Source organism: Lepidothrix coronata, unplaced genomic scaffold, assembly GCF_001604755.1.
Source record: "Lepidothrix coronata isolate B3197 unplaced genomic scaffold, Lepidothrix_coronata-1.0 Scaffold124, whole genome shotgun sequence".
NCBI classification, from domain to species: domain Eukaryota; kingdom Metazoa; phylum Chordata; class Aves; order Passeriformes; family Pipridae; genus Lepidothrix; species Lepidothrix coronata.
Window position 1 is genome coordinate 4,070,109 of NW_016690304.1, and position 27,299 is coordinate 4,097,407.

Consider the following 27,299-nt stretch of genomic DNA (forward strand, 5'->3'; position numbering starts at 1 on the left):
ACTGAGGGTTTGTGACTTTGAGGGAACGTGTGGCAGTAGAAAGTCTGGGAAAACTTATATTCATGTAGCTTGGATGTAAGCGGGATGAGATAGGAAAGAAGCTGCACTGCAGACAGGTTAACAAAAAGAAAAGGAAGGGAAAAGCCTGCTGATTTTGAGTTTGCAGTGCTGTGCCTCAGTGTAGTACTGGAGAACTGTGTAGCTCAGTGGCTCAACTTAGAATAAACCTTGCTTGAGATCTTTATTTTCCTTGATGGTCTTTCAGGAGAAGAGGATCTTTAAATGCCTCTTGTTTTTATAGATCTTAAACCAGATTTCTGCCTGTAGCTTCCAAAGCAGTTATTTTATGGTTCTCTCAAAGCTGACCGGTAATCCAAGACTTTATTTATTTGTTCTCCGCTGTGGCCCCAGTAAGTGGAGAGATATCAGTGAAGTAAAATGAGTGGTTAATCAAAGTTGTTTCTTGACCCTTTCCTAACACAGGTCTCAATATGCAGATGGCCACTGTGCTAGGTAGTTAACTTTAAATAGAGGACTTTTAAAGACTCTTGGCTCCTTTCAATAGTTCTGCAATTCTTCTAGAAACACTGCAGTTCTCTCCACAGCAGCAGCCAGCCCAAATGCCTTATTAGTACCTTTCAATCACCCGCTTAAAATAGAGTAATTTTACGATGAAAGATGATATTTTAAAGCCTGCCAAAGATCTGTGGGCCACATTATCTTCTGTTTCCACATCATCACACCATGCTAACCACATAAATTGGATACCTTCCAAGGGGGTTGAGTATCTTCACAGTACTCCAGTTTTCTCTAGCAGTCATGGCACTTAGAAATTAAAACAACAGTGCCTAAGAAGTTTGATCTCATAGGCAGATGGATGTCAATAATTTTTTTGACTCTTGTCTACCTTCCCCTTCCCACCCCCCTGTATTTTCCAGGCAGAACAGTTTATTATTAAGCTGTACTATCAAAACTCTGTGGGGAAACGTTCACTGATTTCTTTGTCAAACCAACAGGGAGCTTGATAGCAAACTTTGGCAGATTGTTCTGGATAACAGTTAATTGTCAGAGCAATGCTTCAGTCTCTTGATGTAGCAGATACTGGTATTATTATAAAAATAGATTTCCAATTAGCAATACTTTGGTATTCCTTGAGAGATGCTCTGTGATAATGCAGTAACTCTCCTTTGAAAAAATTCTTACTGGGTGCAAAACCAGGTAAAACTTTGGTATGGTTTAAAGGCTCAAGTGCTTTACTCATTGCAGGTCTTTGTGGTTAAGCAGCTCATGAAATTTTATGAGCTGTCTTTTGGTAGCAAAGTCTGTAGGTGTAGTTATCCATTGACACCAAGGTGCCTGAATCATCCCTATTCAGAAAACAGAGTCATTTGTGATTTGTTTTCCCAGGAGACCTGCAGGTCAGCGTTACAAGGCCAAATCTGCTTGTCCCAGTCTGTAATTTTCTGCAGTGGTCTTAGGGTTCCAGAGAGTGAAAGATTTCCATCAGGACACATTTCGAATGCAAAGCTGTTTGTTGTTAAGCTTACAAACCACCCACTGCTAGTGATAGTTATCATTGCATGATACTGCTTACAAGGGTTGCATTGGTGCATCAGCCTTTTTTTAAAAAGGTATATGTAAGACAGTTTGTTTTGCAGTGGTCAACAAAGTGAGAAGACATTTGTCTTGGAAATATATTCACTCTTTCATTACCTGCCAGTCATTTGATCAATGGGTATTAACTTTCACATGAGCTTTTGAGAAACCAGCCAACCAGTTGAGAACATGAAGGTCCTTCTGTCTGATTCTGCATGGAAGATGGAGATGTTCTGAGGAATGCCTGTGTAGGTCAGTGTTACACTGGACATGGAGACAGATACCTTGTCCAAAGCAGTCCAGGTGTGGGAATGGTTGATGGTAAATCTGAAACATTTCATGGCTGTGGAGTGATTGACAAATTAGCTGATCTTTGTGGCAGAACCTCTGGTTTACAAAACAGTCTTTGCTGGGCCTGGAGCCCCTCAAATAAGTGGTTCCTTGAGTAGATCAGCTGCTTTTACAGAGAAGAGCCCAGTGTTGGTTGTGGATCTTGGCTCAACTGTTGTGTTCCTTCTCTCATGGATGGGTCTGTTAAACAACCAGGTAATCTCACCGGTTCTGGCACAGCCTCGCTGGTTTTGTTTATCAGACCTTGTACAACAAGATATCTGTGGTTACAGCATTATTTTTTGACAGACACACAAATTTTTTGACAGATTTCACAAATTTTCTGAGAACCTCTCTTTGGCCTAGAGTGCCTGCCTCTTGCTCGTCAGGCCGGAGCAGGGTGATATAGTCTGATTTTTTTGAAATGCTGTATTTGTGTGGAGCAGGATCTGTTTGCTTAATGCCTGAATTGTTTTGTTTCTTTTGGTTGTAGAAGGAGTAGTTTTTGGCACACGCTGCTAAAGCGGATTACAGATCGAGGCATAACAAGGAATGATATCAACAAATGCTCCACTGTATGCTGGAAGTTGTTCAGCTGGGTCTCAGACTGTCTTCATAGATTATTTTGGTGAGGTCCCTGTGGTGAGGGAGAGGCTACGTGGTCTCCGTGTGTGCACCGAGCAAACAATGTGCTGAGGGAAGCACTGGGAACAGATGCATTGAGAGCTGGCTCTCTGATCTTTCAGCTGAATTTCCAGCTTCCATCTCCTACACCACCGAGCTGCTGAGGAACAGTCACACACGGGGATACTCGAGCAAAAAGCTGTTACTTAATATAACTGTCGTGCTCAGAAATGTTGTGTACTTGTCGATCCGGCCCCTTGCCCTGTGCTCCTGCAGCTCAATTTTGTTTGCCCTGGGGCCCACATGGCAGCCTGGGTTGCCTTGACCCTCCTGTGCTTGATCCTGGCAGCGGGAGGGCACGGGGAGTGCTCGTGTGACCCCTGACAGAGGCTGCCAAGGAGAATTCCCTCACTTGGCTTGGATGCACACGTGCATTATGAGTAGGATCCACAGTTATAAAATAATGAGAACTGTAGCTACTACATGAGCATAACTTTGAAGTAATTATAAGGGGGTGTAAATGGTTTTGGCAGAGATGAAGCAGACACAAGTGCTTATTTTGGTATTTAAGTGATTTACTGAAACTGCAGGATTGTTCTTAGGCTTTTATGTGTTTTGGGTTTTCTTTAATATAATCTGAGAATGTAAATTCTGTACAATTATACCTGAAGAAACCTTTTGCAATTGATATTCTTTACTCCAGTAAAATAATGTTGTTGCTGTCTCTGTTATGTTATACAAGAAGTTTAAGCTCACTTTGACAAGGAATTATGGTCTGTTCCATAGTACCATGGAACCATTTGGTAGATGTGGTAGACAGTTTTGTTCACAAGTTCCTCTAAGAAACATCCACAAAGTTGTATTGGTAAGGAACTATAAACCCTAATGAACCTTAAACTGTAGTTATTTTTATTGCTCTCCCCTTGTGCATCCACATTTTCTCACCCTTTCAATGTTCGCAAACATTTTCAAAAGCAAATAGTGTTGCTGTATTGAGTCCTTTTTTGGTGATGTCTGCATGATCCAGTTCTTTCCAGTTACGTTTGGATATATGGTGTTACAGCAATACATCGTTTAAGTCCAGTGGATTTCACTTGTTTCACTGGCTTAAAACGATCCTTGCCTTTCACATGCAAAACCTGTGCCTGTTTACTGCTTGCTTACTCTGTCTTCTAGCATGAGCTTTCCAAAGCATGTTTAATTATTTCCACTTAGAAAAAAGAACTCCTCAGTATTTTCCTGGTCGCGGAGCATATATTTTGTTCCTGTTGACTGCTCTTGCCCTTGTTGATTCTTAGCTGCAAGAAAATGAAATTATCAGGAGAGTCTGTTCTAGACTTTGCTTCCAGTTCTCAGCATAATTTGCAGACTAATGCTGTGGTGATCTAACTTTAAAATGCTAGCTTCACCTAAAAATAAGTTCCATTTTTTTGTCATAAACCTATTGCTATTATAGATATTTTTGTTATCCGGGAGAAAGTTGATCGGTAGTTTCTGTCTGTCCTATTAATTGTTGGAAGAAATCTGATGCCTGGTGCTTGCCATTTTGGCAGTCTCACAGAAGGGCTAAATTATCCTGCGAGTCCTGACTTGCCAGTTGTATGAAAATCTCTTTCTGCACAGATAAATAAACAAGCTACTGTAGTACTTTTGTATCTAGTACTTCCGGGCAGGTACAGTATTCCTAGGTAAAATTTCCTTTTTCAGAAGGAAACTTGCCAGGTTGTTACTAGGCTTGCTGCTTTTCCTTCCTTCTTGAGTTTCTGGCTCTTCCAGATGACATCCTAACCCATTTCAAAATGTTTTAGGATGCTGTGTCTGAAGGGGGAAGGAAGTGACTTGTTTTTTGTGTGTGTATGTACATGAAGGTGACGTGGTAGCAGCTAGCTGTTTGATGTTTTAGCTGCTACAAAATGCCTTTTTTTTTTTTTTTTTTCCTTTTTCTAAATGGCTTTTAAAAAACCACTCTAGGTGTAAGACTTCGAGTTTGGTGTTTTTTTGTTGTTTCTTTTTTTTTTTTTCCCTGAGAAAGTGTTTAAATCATTACTTTTATCGTGCTCAATTTTTCCTTGTCAGTATGTCAGGACAACTGGCTGTGATCTCTTCAGCAATGCCCCTGTCACTGTGTCAGTGATGGTGCAGCACAGGGGGCCATTGGTTCCAGCTGACCCCCAGCTCTGTCAGCTCAACACACTGTCCAGGCGTTGATGTATTGCTCACATTCTTTGTGGAATCCCTGTTGCTGTTGGGTGACGAGTCCTTTTGCCTGCCTGAAAGGTCATATTTTAATTTTATTGCTTAGTGGAGCCTGTGACAGATCGGGGAAGATGCTCAAAATACTGTTTATATGTATGACTTTGTATAGATTTTTGATGTTTTACAGTGGTTTGATTCTTCTCAAAGAGTATCTGAAGTGAGTTTGTGCCTCTCCTGCCGAGTAGTCACCCACCCAGGAGCTTCTGATTCTGTTTTTCCAGTGTATTTTTATGTGCTATTGCTGCCTAGACATACCCCTTAAAATGATTAATTATACGAACCATAGTCACACACCACTGAGGAGAAGAAAAGGCTGCTTTTTCCCCCCCCTTGACTTGGCAGAAACATAATTTTAAGGGTCTGCTCTCTAAAAGTATTTGGGTGTCTGGCCAAGAGTTTGTCAAGAATGCAGAGAAACTCTGTTCTATAAATGTTAACATAGGTGGGAGGCAGTTACTAGGTAGTAGATATATTGTCCTGAGAAATGGTTGTAGAAGGGATTTAGGCCTGCACTGCTGAGTTTTTTCACTTTTCCATTTTTACAGGCATTTCAATTTGTAGTAGCATGGTTGGAACTAAAGGCTGCATAGTGGCTTAGATTCTGGATATCTAAGAGTGCATAGTCTGGTGTTCCTGCTTTAAGTCTATTTATGATAAGAACCACTCCATCTCTCCATGATTAAACTAGAAAATGGGAAATGTTTCTAGAATTCATTGGAAAGAAGAAAACATGTACTTGAAAATCTGGTTTGCTGTGCACATCTGTCTTGCTAGATAAGAATTTCCTCTTTTCTGTAACATTTAGGTTCGCTTTCCCTGCCCCTTCTCCTCCAGCTCTCTCTCCAGTTTTGGGGGACTGTAGTTGTGGGCACATCTCCCCATGTCCTTGAAGGGCAGAGCTTTCCAGAAATTTGCCCTATTGAGTTTATTTCAGATATGTGGGTTTTTTTCTTTCTTTCATCCTGGTGTTGGCACAGACACAAAGAAAACTGTGACAGTGGTGGGGAAGCCGAAGCATTTCTATGCTTTTGTCTTGTCTTTTTACTCCCTCTCCTTGATATTTGAATCCCTTGACCATTTCCAGTAAACTGTGTGGTGTGTGAAACTACAGTAACTAGAGACAACTCTTTTTTCATAGAGAATTCAGTGAAAACTGCTGTCCAGTAAGTGGACAGGGGTCCAAATTAACACTTGGCATAGAAAGGCACGGGGAGCTCAGCAGGTGATTTAATTGGGTCACAGAGCAGTTGTGCTTCAGCCACACTGTGTACTGTCACATCCCCAGGGTCCAGGCTGAGTAAAGCTACAGGACAGGGTTGTGGAGCTAAGGGATTGGTGGGTGTTGTGGCAGGAAACTCAATTTTGCAGCTCCACAGGGAATTCAGAGTCATATAATGGGAGTATATTTGGGAACATAATAACCACTAAGTTGTTTTCTGCTTCTAGGGGGGAAAAAAAAAGTTCTAAAAACCAAAACCATAAGAAAGCTGAGAGTGATGTGGAAGGTGTGTCTCTACAAGCCACTGTTAATTGGTACAACAATGAAGCAAGATCTAATTCCTGAAGCAGTTTATGTGATGTGAAGAATGTAATTGAGATTTTTTTTTTTTTTAATACTTGCACCCAGGTTCAAAATTGCACTGCCACAAATTTTCTTTTTATTTTGTGGAGTAAAAACGTTGCAGAAACTCAGGTTTTACTATTGAAACATCCTGAGAGACTTCAGGATACGTTATAGCCAATCAGAATTGCAGACTTGGTGAAATCTGGTCATCAGTCATGAAGTCTCTGCTGTCAGATGCTGATAACATCACCTTTCAAATAAACTGAAATAAGAGACTAAACAGTTATTAAATGAGCACAGTCCCCCCTAAATAGAGTATTATTTTTGTTGAGTCTTTGGTGCTTTCTCTTGCAGAAGGAAAATGTAAATATATACATGGATTTCTGTAAGAATTAGTGACTTGGAGTTTGTCCATACTGCTTGTCAAGCTTGAGCTATGCACAAACACAAGCCAGGCAAACCATCCAAGGTAACAGTCACTGTTGCTGGTGGTACACCTTGGTATTTGCATCCATGCTTTTGTTTCTGTTGAGTGTTGAATGCTGTTTGGGAAGGTAGACTTTGAAACGTAGCTGTAAAGCTCCCTAGATAGAAAGAGCCTTGAAGTGCTAATTCTTGTTTCTTTTTTTCTTTCTCCCCTTCCACACATTCAGATTTAGCTGACCATGTGATGCTCCTTTGTCCCAGCTCATTTCTTCAGTGAAATGGTATGGGCAGGCCAACTGATAGGTGAATTGAATTAGAAATCTGTGATTACATTTTGTAGGTTTATGGGATGCTATTCTGAGAAATAGCTAAATGCTGCCTGGGGTCTGTAAGGAAATGTGGAAAGATGCTAATTCTGGGAGGTAAGAATAAAGTGAGCCTTCTTGTCAGATCTGGTAATTGCAGTACTCTTGCCTGCCTGTCAAACAATCCTGAATATGCTTGCATTTCTAGAATAGGGGAATTGTCACCGTACTGGAAATGGTGAGGTCCTTCAAAGATATGGGCTGAAGAGCAGTGAATTGAAAAGAAATACAAACAGGGTATCTTGGGGATGTTTGAGCGCTTGCCCTCTGTTTTCTGGTGCTGAGGCACTCGAGCGGAAGAACTTACAGAGCTGTGAAAGGAGTAGCTGTTCCGTCTTAAGGTTTGCTCTGTTAGTCTGTGAGAATCTGAGTATGAGACCTGTGAGTCCCTTCAGCTGTTGGGTTGTAAGGGGTAGATCTCTGATTCTTAGAGTTGGTCTCTTACAGGTTGTATGTATAATTGGGCATAATGAGCATAAGTTACACTCACTCAAGAAATGTCTTCTAGAAATGAATGTTTTTTGGTCACACGTTACCTGTAACTGAAGTGCACGTCAGCTGTGTTGAACCTCTCAGATGCTGGTGACTTGTCACTTGTGAGGTATTACCTGGCCCTGCAGAGTCTGTGGATCACTGGTCACATAAGATGCCAGAGCAGTGATGGGATATGGCATTTCCAAGCTTGGGCCTGGGAAAACCTTTTCCTTGCGTTTCATGGGTTTATTGCATTTGTGCATCTGTTGTAAAAATACATCCTTTGTACCGTGTGACCCGTACAAAGTGATAATTTGATTTCCTGATCTGTGTAAGCAGATGATGTTGCACTAATCCCGTTTATCTCCCGTGAAACAAGAGGCCCCACGTGCATGGTGGCAGTTCTGGCTGTACCTGTTGGTGTTCATGTTGCAAGTGTTCTGCTGTCTGGATTCTGCCCGGCTGTTGGATACAACACAGACTTTCCCCTAGTTCCCTTGGTAGTTTAAGGACTTGGGCTTCGGTTTCCTTTTCTCTCCCGTTCTGCTTTTTTGTCTTCTGAAGGAGTAAATTGGTCTAATTGTTACTTTTTATGACATGCTTGATTAACTTTACAGACTGCTGCCTTTGCTGACAGTTTAACTAGAAATCTAAGTGTTTGTGTGCTCACAGATCAGAGTGTAATTATGCTTTCTAAATTGATTTCTTTTTGATACTTCAATTAAGCTTCCTTATAACTGAGTATTCACATCCTTGCAAGTGGGGAGAGGAGGGAGTATTGCCAGTGCTATATGCAAGAATATTTAATGAAACAAAACCCATTAAATTAGCTGACTGCCTAGCGTGCTTCCCAAAATTTTGAAGAAGGTATGAAACTAAAATGCAAAAGCCCTGCAGGCATCTGAGAGATAAAAGCATCTTGGCAGCTCTAGTTTATCTTTAATTACATTTTGCACTGGAATAACAAAGAATACAAAACAATATTAATGTAATTAATGATAGAGACTACAAAATGAAGCTCTAGGATGTCAGGAAATGGTAATGCTGTCAGCTCAGCAGAATAATCCCACCTGCCACACTTTGTACTTTCAATGCTTTGCAGCGAAATCTTAAGGACTTCTAAGTTAAGGTAGAGAATGTGATTGGTATTTTGGGATGGGAGAAGAACGTAATCGTCACCAAGACAACTAGAGTAGTAAAACCATAAACTTCCAAAGAGTATTTTAAACAGACTATTACAGAGCAATTTGTAACAGAAAATTTTGAGGAAAATGAAATTGGCTGTGTCTGTTGTTAAAGCCTGCATTTCCCCGACCACGCAGTTAATTACAGTAAGCAGAATTAATAGCATCTTAAACTTCTAAAGGTCGTTTTGTAAGTCTTTGTCCTGTCCTCCACGTGTCCGTGTTTCCCCAACCCCCAGCCTTCCCCCAGTAAAATGCTCCCTTTGATTCTAAATGAGTGACTCGACTCAGCCTTTATGTAGTTCTCTCCTGGCAGTTTCTTTGGCTTGACCCATCTTTTGCACTCGTGTAGGCAGCGTTCTTACCCACTTCGTACAAAAGAAAATTCCTAAAGAGGGAGTCTGTGTTAAATAAAGTAGACTTCTGACAATTCGGAGGGTCAGATTGACTGGCATGTGATAGCTGTTTTATGCATTTTGGAGCTACAAAGCAACTGGAGAATGCAGAGCTGGTTTAGACAGATTTACAGCTGCCTCGCCTCACTGACTCAGGGAAACAGGACCCGCAGTTTATTTTCCTTGATATTTTGTCAACTGAATTTTCGTGTTTCTTTTTTTTTTTTTTCCCTCACACTTCAAATATATATCTATTTCCTCCTTCTGTGTGTCCATCTCGTTGGCCAGTTGAGATGCAGGAGGTCTGAGGATGTTAAGGACTGAGATAAATTTTTAGCAGAAGGATCCTAAAAGCCCGTTTCCCTCCATTGTGCTGCAACTTCTCATTTTTCAGTCTGGCTGAAGCCACAACTGCCTGAACAAAGATGGCCACTACTTGCCTTCTGTTTTCACTACTGGGAATGAAGCCAATTGCCCCCAGGGGAGAAAGAGGCTTCCTATCTGTGGGGATATGGATGATGACTTTGAGGAAGGATGAAAGCGAGGTAACAGTTATTCTTTGCTGAGAGGCAGCCCATGGCATCCGTCCTTCTGAGAGTGTAAGTAAATGGCAGCTGTTGTGGAAAAAGGGCAATTGTTTGGAGAGGTTCTCTGGAGAGCATTATTCTTCATTCTCTGAACAGTCATGGGAGAAAATTGCTGCTAAATCTAAATTTTTCTCCATTTCACTAAATAGACTGTAAGATACTAATCTTAAATATACATGTATGGAGATGATTTGGGCAGCAGTTCTGGTAGCACGAAACTTTCTACATACTTTGAACTAGTGAACTTTTGAGAATTCTTTCAAAAAACCCCCATTCAGTACAGAATGAATAAGTGCTGTAATTCTGTAGGGGATAACCATAGTTATGCATGACTAGAAGCTTTAAATCCAAGATTTAAGTACTGAACTCCTTCCCAACTAATTGAAGCTGGGATAGTGGATGTCTAATGGTGACCTAGTTGTGCCTCTCTTGGGTTAGTCACTCGTTGTACAGCTCCCGGGGAAGCACCATTTCGGCAGCTCTTTTTTTTTTTAACTTAAGCTACAAGGTTACGCTGTGACTCGTGTGTTACTGGGGGTTGTTACCGACTACTTAAATAATTTGCTTCTCAGTGGATTCCCTAAAAGCAGCCAGAGTGACTCCCATTGGAGGAAAGCAGAGCAAGCTGTCGAGTCTCTGTGTGTGCCCTGCAGTGCAGAGCAGATGTACTTGAGCCGGGTTTAAGCTGTGGTAGCCACGGTGACATGGAGTTCAAAGTAAATGCTCTGGCAGTTGGCCTGCCCTCATAAAACTGGTCTTTACACATCTTCTAGCTCACTTCCATCATCCCTCTTCCTCACTTGTTGGATAATGTCCAAGCTGAGGCCTCAATCAGTAAAGGTGGTGTAGGTGCCCTCTGCATGCGCAGTTCATGTTTATCGGGCGTCATGGGCACTTTCTGTCTTAACTTACTGCTTTGTGAAGTTAATATGGCATGAAAAAATCCCTGGAAACTGGCATCCTCTCGGAGGTAGAGGTGGACATTCCAGAAACCTGGAGAAATTAACCTTGTTTGGTAGCTTTCCCAAAAGTAAATCCTGCTGACTGTTTGTAACACATATCCATGTCAGTAGTGAGAGTTGAGCATTCCTTTGTCCTGCCTTTTGTTAAAGTGTAAGAGGAATTCCAGACCAATACTCTCCCACACACATGTGGAGATGTGAACTAATGTCAGTAGTTTGGGTTCATACAGTAATTTGGGTATATATTCTGTATTCCCACCTGGCCAGGCTGCTTCCTGAGTGCAGTATCGGTTTAAATAAAGTCTGTACTCAAGTATGTTAATGCAATTGGTAACGTTTGCATATAAAAGCACCCAAATTCTGCAAGGTGTCATCGATCTATGGTCCTTATACTGAATTGCTGCTTGAATGTGTGTTGCTACTTATTCCCTTATAGGCAATAACGCTGCTTCTAAACATAATTTGCAGAAACTTCTTTGTAATGGCAACTTGTACAGACCTGCTGAAAGAAACACAGAGCACGACAGAACTTTTATTGGCCGTGGTGCTCTTCCCTGAAGCATCTCATACAGATGTTTGTTCATTTTCCTGGCTTTCCTTGAAGGGAGAGTTGGGTGAATGGTTGAAGGTTAGGAGACAGCTGGATACTGATAGGCCTTTCTGGGGCTGCCTTCTGTTTTTTGAAGTGCGACAAAACTCTACCCCTAAGTGTCCCACAAATATAGGATCAGCCCAGACACTTAACAGCTAGATGAGACAAGAAGCATTCAGGAAAAAAGGCTGCTCAGAGGAGCTGAAGGCATTTTTCAAAGAGAAAGTGGAACTAGTACAGAGAAATAACTATCTCCATGGAATATCCCATAGTCCTGTTGCTGTTCAGCTTTAACAAAGCAATAAAAACCAAAGAACTCCAACCAACAAAGAGTCTTTCCTTTGAGAGATGTATTTGAATTCAATTTTAGTAATTTCCTTTTTGTGCCTTGGATAATGCCAATTTTTATCATGTCATTAAAACTTCCTGTGGGTACCTGTAGGAGCAGCCTGTACTTCTGTCAGGAGACGCCCCTTTGCAGTGAGCCAGGTGGCACCGGGGGAGTGCCAGTCCCCAGTCCCTTGTCCCGTGCCCACTGTGTCCGTCTGCTGTCCCACAGGATCACACCTCTGACCCACGGATAGCACTGACTCCTGGCATGGTGCTTCTGCTGGGATTTGCCAAGGGAGCAGCTCCTCTGTAGGAGGAGTTGGGAGGCCATTTGGTCACTCTGTCCCAGCTGTGGCAAGGAGGGCTGGGGGTCTGGAGCAACCTGAGAGCACTGTGGGGCTCGTTTTATAAAATAAGCCTTAAAATTGTGGTTTGTAGTTGTTCACTTAGTGACAAACAATTAACATAAATAATTCCCAGATTCCATGAGATTGCTTTGGTTTTCGCCCTTCTCTTCTGTCTGCAAAAGGCTCCTCTTGTAAATCAGTGCCAGATTATATAAAATAGCATTTTATGTGTAAAAATAGAACGAGCTCAGCTTTTCAGCAGCATTGGAATTGATCATTTATTCCTTCTGTGTGGACTCTTGCTAAAGAGCTGGTTTTATGACATGTGATAAGCTGTCGAAATATAGAGCTTGTTGATTTTAGCAGGAGCCAACAATTCCCTAATCTGTTAGGATATTGGGATTATATTTCTGAGGTTGCTTAGTAAGGATTTTAGGGCAGAATTTTATGATTTCAGGCTGTTTTTCAAGTCTAAGATCTGTTTTTTAGAACTCAGTAGGGGTGGTGTTTTGTTGAAGGCACCGAGTTTGAAACAAAGGCACCAAATATGTCAATACTCAGTTTTCTGAAACTTTGTTTTTATGATGATTAACATTTAAACAAAATCCCCTTTTGTTTGGATATACATTCGTTTTTTTCCTCTGCGGTGTTTCTCTCTATGTGGGATCAGCTGCCCACTATGTAGCAACGTGGAAAAATGGTCTGGCATTAAGTAACTCGGTATCTGCTCTAAAAAGCAAAACCAGAATAAATCTTTACAGGCACTGCCAGGTAGGGGAGCGCAGTGTGGGGACGGGAGCGAGGACTTTGCTGGTCGTGTTTTGGAAGATTTCAGTCTGAGTTTCTTTGCTTATGTAAAACAGTGGTCTTTGTTTGGCACTTCCAATGGCGCTGGGAGTGTTGTGTAGCTTCATTGATTGGTTCCATGCAGTGGAAATCTGACCTTTAGCAGATGTTTGAGCAATTGCCAGCATTCAGAGTGATCAGCAGACTAGACAGTTTTTTCCTTGTTATGTCGATGAGAACTTCCATTAGATTAGTAACGTGCGTGACAATGTTAAGCTTTTAAATGATTAGTAAACTCTCTGAAACAGGGCAGATTTTCCTGCAGTATAGAGCTGCAGCGAGTGATTTGTTTTCTTATATGCATAGTTTTGCTAATTGGTTAGCTAACGCAAATATTTTGGTAATTTAAGTGGTGTGGATTTTTTTTCTTTTTGTAGTAAAGACTTTTGGATTTTAAGTAAATTTTGGGTTGTCTGTATTTTTCTTAAAAGGTCAGTTTTAGCATGCTGTTACAGCATCAGTTTGGGATAAATGCTTTCAAAGAAAAAAGAACAAGCTTAAATGGGCTGGGGAGGGGGAGGCAGCAGTGAAACATATCCCATCTGGAGCATTTGGCTTGGAACAGGATGTTGCATGACTCCATGTGAAGTCTGCTCTCACGAACAGTATCCTAAGTAATGTAGGAGATTCAGCTGCTTAGTGGTGGGAGTTTAGCATGAAACGAGGTCTGTTTTCTCAAACTCCAACGGTTGGAACTACAGGAAAGAGGTGGGACTTAATAAGAGATTTATGTGATGAATAACTCAACAACACCAGCAGTTGCCAGATTAAACCCTTTCCTGCAGGTGCTGGCTTTCCTCAGAGCTCTGCAATTGTTTTTCAGTGTGTTGCATGTGGGAAGAATAATCATTTAAAGGATTAGATGTTTAATATGAAAAAGATACAATTACTAAATTGCCCATTTCTGGTTCTAAATTTAAAAATCAATTGCAGAAGGGTCGATCTTGTCTTGGCATCCTGCATATATGCGTGTGCTTTTTTAAAAAGATTTTGTTTGGACTGGATGGGGCTTTTAATTGTTTTTCTTATTAGCATCTTGGGTGCAGAAAACACGTAAGAAAACAGCCCGTACTGAGAGCAAGGCTTATTCTTAACAACCAGTCCTACCATTGTGGACTCTTGGGCAAAAATGTCCTGTGAAAACATGTTGGGTTTTTTTTTTAAGTATCAGCATTAGAAAGGAAGGGATGTGATGGTAAGAGAAGCCACACACATTAGAAAGCCCGGAAATCTTTGCCCTTTGCTCTCAATGCTCAAGAACACTTAATTTTTCCAGTGCTGTGGAACTTTGTCAGGTATGTTTCTTTATTTTTGCAATTCCCATGAATTTGTGCCAAAATTCCTTGGCAGCTCATTTTGGTATCTAATAATCTATGTACCAAATCATCTTAAGTTTTATTTGGATATAAGGAATATTCAGATTTCTTCTCATGAGCAAAACTAGCAAAGCTGTCTTTGCCTGTATGTAACACATTTAATGTTACTTCTGCATCTTGTTTATTCAGCCTTCATTTCCTGCTGTAAACATGAGGTAGTGGGAAATGGGAGAAACTTAACTGGTTCCCTGAGTGGGTGAAATGTTTGTCTTGTTCATCAGTTGTGATCTTCCCATCCTGAGAGAGACTTGAGGAAATAGGTTTTAGCGATGTCATTCCATCCTTCCTGATTTGTTTTTTTGGGGTTTTTTTTGGTTTTTTTTTTCCATACAGTGACTAGGGAATAAAATATCTCGATCTTACCAGTTTCATGGGAAGTGAAATCCGTGGGAGACAAACATGGCTTTTTGCCCCCTCGCCCCTCTCCACGCAATTAATTTTCATACATTCACTGAATAAAAGTACTGGTATATGTATTTGTCTGAAATGCTGGCAACTATTGTCTATTCGCAGTATGTTGCAGTTGCATGATTGCAGGTCTTGGCTGTGTTTAAAACTCTTAACAGATGACGATATGCAAGTTATTTGTATCACAGTGACATAAATGAATCCAAAGTTGTGAGAAAGCCAATAAAGAACGTTACTTTCAAAGGTATTTATTGCATATTCCTTTAATTCATTGCAGTGTTAATATTTGTTGACAGCAGGAGACAGACCTCTCCATCCTGCATTTTTCTCTTGAATGGGAAGTGGAGTTTTTCACATGAGTAATTGTTCCTTTCTTAGGCACAGTAAGGTCACTGCAACACAAGGTATATTATACATACAATTAACGAGGAAATGAGACTGATTGTTAGAACATCCAGATTTTCATGAGTTCATACAGCAGAAGGCATCTGGTAAAGCAAGGTGGAAACCTCAGTTGTCGTTCCCTGCTATGTTTTGAAAACAGATTCACTTCTTTATCAATGAGAACTTCGGTTACCTTATACCACTCATGGTTCTGCAGCTGATGATTCTAGTCAAAAATATAATTTTACAGGGTGTCCACTTTGCTGAAGGGAACACTTGTGTCCCTTAACTTGAACACTAATTTCATTGCTCATTCACTTGGGGAATGGGAACAAATGTGACGTGAGTAGGCTCTGTGTCCCCTTGCACTGATTTTATCATAATACAGGAGAACTGTCAAATGCAAGTTCACTCCGGGAAGGCTGTGGTTGCCTGAGTTCCCTCTGGAGGTCGTGAAGGCCCTACTTAATTATTTGATTTTTTTTCAAAAAAAAAAAAATCAAAAAAGTCCTGTCTGTGTTCTCTATGACTTTAACTGTAGGTGCACAATCTGTTGCAGCTTGTGGAGTTTTTTTGGTTTGTTTTCAAGTTATTTTCTGATTCAGAGAACTTGGAGTAGGTGAGGTGTGTTAACATTTGTTACAAAAAAATTACTTCCTTACATTCATATATTTTTTTTTTAAAGTTTCTGATTAGCATCTAAGTGTAAGTGATTATAGGAATTCAAGGAGCTCCTCAGAAAATAAACTTGCAAATGCAGATCAGTGCTAAAAATCTGGGGGAAGTTGTTCTGAAATTGTTGTGTATAGCAATGGTTGAATGAGGGGAAACAAAAAACTGTATCTTAATTTTAAATCAGCAAGATGATAGTGGGGAAATGAAGAGGAGAAAAGAGGAGGTGAAGAGTACCAGCCCTCATATTTGTGTTTCGGGTGTCACATTTTAATTGTTCAATTCAATAAACTTTTATAAATATCAGAGTCAGTGCAGTAGCTACATTTATCGTATCTAGCATATATTTTCTAGCATTCAAAGCTGCCCTGGACATACAGCAAACCTTGTTTTGTTCCAGAAACTTGCACAGATGGTGAGAAAATGATGTACAGTTCTGAATTAATGCTTTTTTACTCTCCTCTCTGCAGAATGCATTTTGAAGTGCAGGGAGGACATTTTTTTTTTTTTATCCCAGTCACAGCTCTTATCGTTACAGTCTGTAAAATCATTGTGCATAATCAAACTTTCTTTTAATTTATCATCATAATCATCTTTAAAATGCCATTTATTCAAAAATATTATCCTTGCTGTTGTGACAGGGAATGTCTGAGTGTTTCACTTCTAAGTTACCCAGAGATGGCTAATGCTGTAATTACAGTTATTAATTTGGTTCATTAGGCAGCTTTTTATGTATACTCACTGCCAATGTTTTGTTCTTATGTCTTTACTTCTGGGCACGAGCATTAAGGGTTTGATTGTGTTATCTGTTGGATCTGTTCTGTTTGTCTTATCAATGGATCCATTGTTCTTCCTTAAAAAGATCTCTGCAAGAAATTACTAGGAGAGCAGAAAATGCATAATACTGCTTTTTCTTCACTTATTTTTTATGTGAATTGTAGTACATTGGAGACCTCTAGGACAGTTTTTAATTAAAAAAAGCTGTGCTCTAAGCTTTTATTAGAAAAAAATCGTGCAATTAAAGTAGAAGTCAAACGTTTTTCTGTAGTTTGGAGAATTGTGGCACTGAAATAAATTAGGTAATACTTAGGATATAAAAGGTTAAATGACCTTCCTCACATGCTTGAGAAATTTTGTTACAAAAAAAATTTACTTCCTTACATTCATATATTTTTTTTTAAGTTTCTGATTAGCATCTAAGTGTAAGTGATTATAGGAATTCAGGGAGCTCCTCAGAAGATAAACTTGCAAATGCAGATCAATGCTAAAAATCTGGGGCAAGTTCTGAAATTGTTGTGTATAGCAGTGGGATGAAGAGCAATGTTAGACGAGAGAGCAAAAGTGCCTTCTGAAAAACAGCAGTAAGACAAACACACCAAGAGAGAATTTTCGTGAAGGTATCACGTCTGATTTCTGTAACCTTAAGTGCTTTGCACTCCTGTATTCCTGAAGCCGTTGCGCCTCAGTAACTCTGTTTATTTGAAGCAGTTCTCCTGCGCTGTGGCTTCAGCAGCTGCAACAACAGAGCTGGGCAGCTGGCCAGGGGAGCTGCTCCTCTGTGTGTCTGGGATCCTGCCTCATCTGTGTTGGACACCTCGGTGGCACCTGAGAACCCACCCCCAGTCGCTCTCCAGGACATCGGGTGTCATGTAAACATGAATCTCAGTTCCCAGGGAATTTGTGGGCAAGGCAGGCAGTGCTGGGTTGAAGCAATTTGTGTTCTTGTGCTGGGTGTGGGTGCTCGGGCACGGACACTGCCACTCGCCCGGTGTCAGGAACTGAGGGCAGAACCTCCCAGCTCAGTGTCAGGGACTGAAGTTGGGGGTGTTTTATTTTGGTTTTGGTTTTTAATAAAAAACCCAAACACAAGCACATGACTTTTAGAAGACTTCTGAAATACCTTGACCAAAGGCAGTACTTGGTTAGGTTGGGACCAAAAGGTCTGTGCACATTGCCAAGGTCTTCATTCTGATGTAAAACACCTCCTTAAATCTGTGAAATGGAACAGATAATTGCCTAAATTACTTACAATGCCGCTGTATTTCTTTATAGTTTAAGTATTTTTTATGGGGTTGTAATTTTTTTCCTCAGAAACTTCGGATATCTGTGACTCAGGCGTGGCCATTATGGCAAAGAGGAGATTGAGGATGTGGATTTAGACAGTCTGAAAACCCAGGAAGGCATGGTTACATTTCTCTTCTGCTCCCAGAATGTTGCTTAACTTTGGCAGGATGTTTCCTGGTGTCATGTTTTGCTCCCATGGGCCACCCGCCCTGCTCTTAATCTCCTCTGGCCTTTTAGTAATAGCTGGAGATACCTCACTCAGTTCAGAGGTGAATGATCTTTGATCCCAGTTTGTGGACATTTATGCCCTGGTGAACTATGAACTGCAATGACCCAGTTCTTCTCTGTAAAGTCTAGCCTTGCAGTCTGGTATCAAATGGAAAAATAAAGAAGATCATATAGACCTTAGAAATGTTTATTCTTTGATGCCTCAGACTGTGAGTACAGATTTTACTTTTCTTCTCTAATGCTGCAGTTAATCCGTAGGAAAGAAGTAGACTTTGTTAGCAGGATTCTTCAAGGTTTTAACTGCATCAGAAAGATTATATGGGACTTTTTTTGATGACTTTCCAGTGTGAAGAAGTGTCAACAATGTGAAGGAAATAAAGGTGTAGTTTGAAAGATGACTAGAAGAGATTGAAGCTCCAAGACTGGAATGGTAACAGGAAGTCGACTCTTAAACAGCAAAACCGTATTCCAGTTTGTGAGATGGCACTGAATCACAACACTGAAGGAAAAAACTTAAAAGAGTTAAGATTTCCAGAAAATAAAAATTGAACACAACAGCAAAAGGGAAATACCTCTGCATCTGAGCTAGGAAGAACTTAGAAACTGTTTGTCTTTATTATACTGTTTAGAGGGGGGTTTAGGCAGGACCGGGAGAAACAGTTTGCAGAGTGTGGTTATAAAGACCGTGTGAAGTGGAGGAAAGAGGACAGCAAGTTACTGTTAAACTGTAACATGTTCTTCTCTGATAAGAGAGAAAGCCTTGAAGTAATTGATACAGTGCTCCTAACTTTCCTACTCAAACATTATAGTCCTCTTACAAAGGAAAAAAACATCTGGAAAATATTTCCCAAGACTTTAGCAGATAATCAATGAAGTAGATAAATATTTCACTAAAGCTTTGTCTTGCTTCTGAAGTTTATTATTATTACTATTACTGCTATTTTCTCATTTGCTTGCTGAGATTTGTTTGATTGGCTTGTTGCTGAAGGTTAACGGCCTTTGTTACAAGAGCAAATATTGTGTTGTCACCAGAGCACAGAAAATTACCATTTTGTAGTTGACAATAATTTATAAAAATTCCAACATACTGTCTGGTTTTGGCAGATGAATTTTTCTCTTGATTTCCTGATTACTCTTGGAATATTCCTCCATAGTTCTCTTAATTCCTGTAAGATGACCAAAGAAAGCAATGAACTGTGTGCAGCTGCCTGATGGAATTCCTGCTGTTGGTATGAGCTAGGCCTTGAGAAAATTTCTTTGGTAGGAGCAGAATCTGCTGACCGGCTTGCTCTGGTGTTCTGTCGCTGTGCTCAAGGTTTGCTGATGTCTTTTTGGTATCCCTGGCGTTATCTGACACAAGGGCAATTGTTTGTGAGCCCCCTCCTGGTTTGTTTGGCTTGCTGTCCCAGGAATGATGTGGATGTGTCTTTCTTCCTAGTCTGGATTTCAAAGTACAACTATCAAAAGTTCATCTCAAAACCTCACTTTTCTTGCGTGATCTCATTTGTGTTTCCCCTCAAAGGCAGATTTGCTGTTCCAAAATACAATGTCAGGATCTGCACTGCAGATTTGGGTGGACATCACTTTTCCTACCAGGATACAAACCAGACCTAACCTTTGTCTGGATAGGTGTTGATAAATAAATACTTGTAGGTTCAGGTCTGATCTAGGGGTTAGTCCTTTGAACCCTGGAAAGATGGCTGTTCTGGCTAATGGGATTGTCTTGGTAGAAATAGGGAGAGCCCTGTGCTTTTAGCACTTCCACTGATTCCCTTTATTCAGCTGGAGAGAGACATCAGAAAAGCTCAAGTACCTGTAGCTCTCTGCTCAGGTCCTGGCCATCTCCTTAAGCTCCAGCTTTGTGTGTTGAGCCTGTCTCAGGAGGACTGAAGTTTCCTGTTTGCCCAGGAGTGGCTTTACAGCCATACCTTGCTTGCTAAGGCTGCAGCCAGGTGGTTTGCTTAAGTTTCCTGCCTCAAGAAAGGTAAATTTCTGTTTCCAGCCAACTCAGATTTTGGGGATGAGGAACAACAGCAGATGATGAATTCTGATAGGAAGTGACCTATTCCTTTCCCCAGGCACTTTAATTTAGCCTCCTTTAGTGCTTTATGTTTGACAGCTGGCCAGACGAACTTTGTCTTCATTAATGAGCCATTACACTGTAAAAACTGACTGAAAGTCTACTAAATATGAAATTAATGTGGAACAATTAATAATTAGTATTTTGAATTGTCTGGCAGGTATGTTTTAATTGTTTTTAGTCAGATCTTCAGGTGAGAGATATATGCTTTAAAATGGTATATATTTTTAAATTGAAAATATTTGCATTGAAAATAAGTATATATTAAATTTTTAAATTTTTTCAAGTTGAGACAGTGTCATGGTTTGAGATAGCCCCAAAATCCAATCCCCTAGTCTAAGCCCCCTCCCACATCTCAACCTAATGTGAGATAGGTTTTTCCAGACAAAACACACCAGACTCAGAATGGGGGAAAGGGAATATATTACAATGACTGTACAGATAAATACCATATCACATTATACACACGATCACAACATCTCTACCATGACACATAGTATTTACATGGATCAGATCTCCTCTCCCCTCCAAATAAAAGTCCAGGAGGGAAAGAAGGACAGATCCCTTCCAGTCTCTGAACAGCAGGAGCATCTTCCAAGGCAGCAGGTTTCTTCTTCTCATGCATGCAGCAGCTGTGGCTGGCTTTCTGCCAGCACTCACGAGGGAGGTATCCAAGCCTCTCTCGGCCCCATCGCCTCACAACCGAGGGGTCTTCCGTGGACTTCGTCACCCCAGACAAGGTCGTTTCACCACGGTCATATCACGAAGACACAGGGGGTCTTCGTGACGGTCTGGTATCTCCAGGAGACTCAAGCTCCTGCAGGGCCTCTGTGCCCTGTTCTCAGGCTGCCACCGTGGCAGCAGTGCGAGGGGGGAGCCAAGGTCACCCCCTCTGCATTCCATCTGGCCGTCCCAGTCCAGCTCCGGGACATCTTTGAGCTTCTTAGCTCCTCTCTCTCCGGTGCTGCTGTACTCCAAGGCTCCTCTCAAATAGGAGTCCATCTATTCCTCCTTTCTCGGAGGTCTCAAGGGAGTTTTGGGGTCTGGTATTCAGTCTTACCCCAAACTCTGTAGCTCTGCTGCTGGCTCGCTCTCTCTCTCCCTTTCCAGGAGTCCTTTCTGCGATGCTGCATGTCTCTGTTGCTCCTCCGGTTCAGGTCTTATCTGTCCTGGCTCTGTGCCACTGTTTCTCTGGTCAGTGCCGGCTGCTGCTCTGTGCCCATGGAGAAAAACATCTCCCGGCATAACTACAGACACTTAGCCCAGTCCAAGACTGTTCCAAGTCTCTGTATCCCCCCAGCCGGGGGCTGGGAGGGGGCCAGAGGCCCCAAGGGGCTCAGAGCCCCTTCCTCGTGGCTCACAACATGGCCACCTCTCCACCAACAACCCAAACTACCACTCATCTCTTCCGGTGAGCTTGTGATATGTTTACATTTTTGCAGGAGCGCCCATTGGGCAAAACTTCAAAACATCCAGGGGTTTCCACCCCTTGGGGTCTACCACTTTTCAGCCTCTGAGGGAAAAACCAAGGTCCAAACCACCACAGACAGCTATAATGAAACCTTACTATATGACAGGTGCTGGTCTTTTTAGTGTAACAATAAAAATGTGTGTATATGCACATATGAACTGCTTTCAACTTGCCATCTAAATCACTGAAGTTTTTTAATTGGCTTTTAGTTCACCTTATCTAAAATCATGTCTGATTCAAAAACAAAAATCCCCCTATTTTTAAATTGAATGCGTGGGCTTTCTACAGTATGTCTGCTATTTAACAATTGTTTTTAGAAATGAACATTAAGAAATTTAGGAGTAGTGAAAGTTTCCTACGGTGTGTGGTGGTGAAGAGAATTTGAAAGATTTTTTTTTCTTTTTTTAAGCCCGAAGGACCAGAAAGTTTTTGTCTAATTTGTATACGTTAATTAACTGTTGCTATGATTGAATACTTTATGCTTTTCCATGTTTTTCTTTGTTTATAAGGATGGTATTGGGGCATCCAAGGATAGTTTTTTAATTCTATCTTTAATTCAACCTCTACTTTGTGCTCTACATGATGTGCTGGTTGCTTAGCAATTCAAGCTACAGACTGCAGCAGGCTGTTGCAATAGTACTGGTATTTTTCTTTAGCTTTGCAACCATTTTTTGCTGAATATTTTTTCTGCCAAAGCTACTTTATTGTCAGTGTTCAAGCATGCATTTCAGGGACTTCAGAATTAGGCTTGTAAACGAGCCACAAACTGTACATGTGGATCCCTTCTGTGTTTATTACGCCGTAACACATCCTGAGACTACTGTTTGCTGGAAATAAATAATTGTTTTTGTTTCAAGGCCCTCTCTGTTTGTAGGATTTTTATGTTTTAAAGCTTGATATAGGGAAGCTACCTGGAAAATCCATGTTTATTAGAGCATGTACTGGCTACATCTGGTGCTGTTCCCTCCTGCACGTGGCACGTATTTGACGTGTCTCCCAGCAAGTGGGTACCTGGTTTAGTCAGGTTGTTTTCTTTATTCTGCCTCCCCCAAAGTGTACTGGGTGATGTTGGCGGTGTAAGTGTGTCCTCAGCTTGTCACTGTGTCCAGCAAGGCCACAGGCTCCTCTCTATAGCTGTACAAATTTTGAGCAGATGATCCCGAGGGTGCAGGCTTTATTCCTCCCTCAGTAATGAGAATAACGGCTTTAGAGGACTTATCTCTGCATCTCAGGGGAGCTGCAGTTGGATGCTGTTAGGTGGGGTCTTTCAGTGGTTTAGGAGTGTTGATCCTTTCCTGCTGGACAGGCCCGGAACCATTTTGTGCCACAGAAATAAGGAGGTTTCAAAGCAGTTGTGAATCTTGAAGCAGCAGAGGCTTAACACCTTGTAGGTAATGAACTAGTCTCTTTTTTTGTACACTTCAACTTTCCAGGTTATAACTGAGGACTGCTTCTGGGATACTACACCCATTTCATTTTCTTTTGAATAAACAGAGAATTTAGGTTTTCAGAATTATCAGCATGAAGTTTCGTGGTAGTAGGATATGTCAAACAGGATTTAATCTTCGAGGAGTTGTAAAGGAGTTGACTTCCACAGCTCATCTGAAAGTAGCAGAACTCTCTCTCCTCATGTAATGGAAAATTAGATTTTCTGTCATTAAACTTCTGTTACTTTGCACAAGTAATCAAAACAGATGTGCAGATTTGAACATTTGACCAAACAATTTCATATTTTGCTTTAAGCTCTAAAATAGCATAAAATAACCCACAGTACTAATTTGTCCCGTCTTTTAAGGAGCTTCTAGTGTTCTTTCCTGTAAAACATCTGTCTGATTCTACAGCCCTTTTTCTAGGCTTGAGAGTCAGAGGCAGGGCCCTTGCATTTTAGAGACAAGCTGTTATGGTCCTTAAATAGTGGAATACCAGTTTTGTCAAGAACATTTTCAGGTCTTCTGAAGACTTACTCTGGCATTGTGAGTGTCTACTCGCCCCTGATAAAAAGTACACTGTACATTAAATATTTCTTTGTCAAAGCTAAATACTTTCTAGACTACAAGTATTAGTGAATGAACATGTCTGATTTGCAGTGGCTATTTTTAAGAATACATGGAGGCAATAAACCCCATCTTTTAATCCTAAAATGTTTGATGGTTTAAGACCAATCTATTGCCATTATTTCAGCTGTTTCAAGTGCTTTTAGGCTGTATGGGCAATACCAATGCATTTTAAAATTCTTTTTAGTGACTTATTTTAATGTGGAGCGACTGTGAAATGCTGATGTGAAAGACTCAGGAGATTTTGGTAGCAAGGAGCAACATTATTAAACAAAAATCCCTCTTGCTGTCTTTGGTTGCTATTTCACCATTTTAAGAAAGTGCAAGATGCATGAACTATGCTTTTTAGCATTTTAAGCCAAATTTGCTGGAAATCAGCGTTGGTGTCCTGACAGTTTTAAAATGTTTCAGAATTCGTTTGGTCAGCCTTATTTATTTGGAGCAGAAGTGACTGGAAAACTCTGGATCACAGCGCTGCATGTGGAGAATTTCACCATGGTTGTTGTGTTTGGGCTTTGAAACAGCAGTATTTTGTTGCAATTGTTTGGCTGACTCCATTGGAAATAAATTTGTTGTCTTGCTTTACTTGGAAAAGCATGCTAAAAGCTTATGCTGCTTCCTGTTGGAAAATAGCAGTGAGTTACAAAATTAGCACATTGATGCCAATTATAAATATAATATCATCCCAGTGGGAATTTCTCCTTTTTATGCAAGTGAATGCATACGTGGTGAGAGTACTTCAGCCACTCTGGGAACACAGACATATAATATCTCTTCACAAACAGCTGACAAGGCAAGGAACCAAAATTTGGCCGAAAAATCTCAAAATCAACATTCATTCTTCGGGAGGCAAATGTGGTAGAGTTTCTTGCTGTACAGAGTTCTGTCAGTGAAGCAAAAAAGATTAAGTATTTTCAGCCTTTGCACTCCTTAGAGGGTCTAACTTTGGCTCCACATTTTATTTTGTTGGCATAGGTTGCTGGATCGCTTCCTTTCCTCATCCTCTCCCCTTTTTACTCCCTTTCATAAATTGTGCTGCCTGGGATCCTGCTTGTCTCCATGTGGTAGGGAAAGGGGAAGCCTGTGTTCTTCAGAGGCTTTACTGTTTGGAAAAATTAATTTCCTAGCAAAACAGAGAATGGATAATGATTGGGCTCTGCATTTGCCTGTGTTGCCTCTGCCTTTCCAAAATGAACTTTGAAAAGACAGCAGATAGTTAATAGCCTTGGCATGGAGACCCGAGGGTGGTGGAAGCTGGCAGGAGTAATTCCCAAGTAAGGTTGTGTGTGTATCGTACCAGAGGCGGAATATGGTGCCCTGGGCACTGGCAGCCTGGCTCTGTGCCACGCTCCATTCTCCACTTTCCTTGGAGCTGCTCCTTTGAAGATCTAATTATATGGTGCCAGGAGACTCTGCAGAGAGCGGGGCTGGAACTCCCACCGCCCTTGCACCGGATTTCGGTTTGTTTGGGGTGCAGAACTCGCACACAAACATTAGATTGTGTCACAGTTATCCACAAGTTCTGGCCAGTGTCCAGGAGATGCAGTATGTTTTAGTGTGGCTGTTGCTAAACTGCCAATTCTGCCTTAGACTTATCTGTGTTTTTCAAAAATATTTATTCACTTCATTCCCCTTGCCTCCTTTTTTCAAATCTGCTGCTGTGTGAGGTCTGGTGCTTAACCTCTTACACCTTGTTATGGATTACCCAAGGGAAGTGCCTTTCCAGATACTAAAATAAAACTATTTGACCAGTCCAGAAAAATCAAGTGGAATTTGCAGGAGGAGAGGCCAGGAAGAAGGTGACTTTAGAGAATGATTTTTGACTGTACTGTCACTGAAGGTTGTCTTACAATTGATCAAATGCCAAAATTTAGAAATAAATGTATCTCCATAAGGGTTTGAAGTAGCTGCAAATACAAGATACTGCTGCCAAAGATGATTTGAGATACGATGTGGTTTCCTGCCAGTGCTTTAAAGCATTACTCTGTTTGCTGTTAACTTCATTTTCATTAAGAAATTATTATTCTACAACTTTATCATGCGTTTTAAAATAAATTTATAGAAATTAAGTTATTAAAAAGTGCTTTTCAGTAAAAGGGGTCAACTTCCAATTTTTAATTTTGAGTTTTTGCTACTGTTTTCCCCTTGCTTTGTTAGCATAACAGATGATAGTTGAAATGAGAGGATCATTTTAGGTGCAGACTCTTACTGTGGGGCGGATTCTGACACCACCACAAAGACTAGCAGTAGTTTCCTGATAGTTTCAGTGAGGGAAATGGGCAAAGGGAAAAGGTAAAAGAGTAGCTGTGTGTTGATTAATAGGGTGATGCAGAGATGACTGATCAGCCAGGGTAATTGAAATGTGGGAGGAGAGGCAGCAGGCAAATGGCAGAAATTCCAGATGTTGAGGTGGTGAATCCAGAGGGAAAACTCTGCCCATGCAAAATGGAGGAACAGTATTTTTTACAGGCAACTGAACTGATCTACCTTGACCCAGTCATCTGGGTTATATATAAGATATTATATATACTCAAGAGATAGATATAGATATGATTTATATATATAAAAGATATATCATAAGATACACTATAAGTTAAGTTATCTTGATCTGGTGCTTTAAAGAGGGAAGGGAAAAGGTGTGCAGGAATGGAAAGGGAGTAATATGGGTTAAAAGTATCTGTGGGGGAAAACTGGGATGATGAATTTTGATACAAGAGTGAGAAGTGGCTTGGTGCAAATTTAAGTTGTGTCCTCATAAGGGAGAAGGACAAGATGAGGAGGAGCACTATGTAGTACACGTTTGGGAAGGGTGAGACACAAAGTCTAGACGAGGAAGTATGCTGCAGGCCTAAAATTAACCAGAGCTAAAAGAGAAGAATATTTCTGTGACAGTGATTTTAAGTTCTCAAAAGCAGATAGAGGAAGAAACTCCAGTTTGAGAAGTTCTCTTGTGTGTGGCAGAGAGCTGAAATTCAGGAAGGTAGGAAAGCATCTTCCCTTCTTCTCCAGTTCCCCACTGACAAGCAGTGACGTTTTTGTGTGTTGCCAGTTGGTTTTTCTTAGGAAATTTCTCATAATTTGGAGAAGAGAACAACTTATTATGTTGATTTTTTTTTTTTTAAATTTAAAATAAATTCTGTAAGTTTTGAAATGTAATGGTTTTAGAATAGTCATGTTTGGTAAGGTAGGTAGCTTTTGGATAGCTCTGAGTTCCCTCTTCCCTTCCCAAGAGGAGACAAAAGGTTTGGAGGATTTAGCTTGGTGAGTGCAGCTGAGGGGAGGAGGTGTGTTTGTTCTCTAAGAATGTGTTGGGGAGGGATAGGGGATAGCCTAAGATCAAATAGTTGCAAACTGGGTTTAAATAAATTTGGCTGGAAACAAAAAGTGGTTGTGGTGTTTTGCTTGTTTGTTTTGGGGTTTTGTTTTGTTTTGGGTTTTTTTTGTTGTTGTTGTTGTTTTTTTTTTTTTTTTTTTTTTTTTTTTTTTTTTTTTTGTGTTGGGTGTTGTTTTGTTTTGTTTTTTTTTTTTTGTTTGTTTGTTTGTTTGTTTGTTGTTTTTTGGGTTTTTTTTTTTTTGGGTGAGATTCCAGGACGGCAGGGGCAGGAAACTGAGCTGCCTCTGTAGGTGCTGTGTTGGGTTTGCTTGTAGTAGCAGAGTCTGCAGGCTCAGGATGTCCTTTCTGGT

The 27,299-nt window shown here is 40.8% G+C and overlaps 1 protein-coding gene across 1 annotated transcript in view; it reads left to right on the forward strand.

Moving 5' to 3' along the window:
* The window catches only part of JMJD1C (jumonji domain containing 1C), a 158,130-nt gene that overhangs the window by 23,286 nt on the left and 107,545 nt on the right, over positions 1 to 27,299 (forward strand). The gene's annotated exons all lie outside the window — the stretch shown is intronic.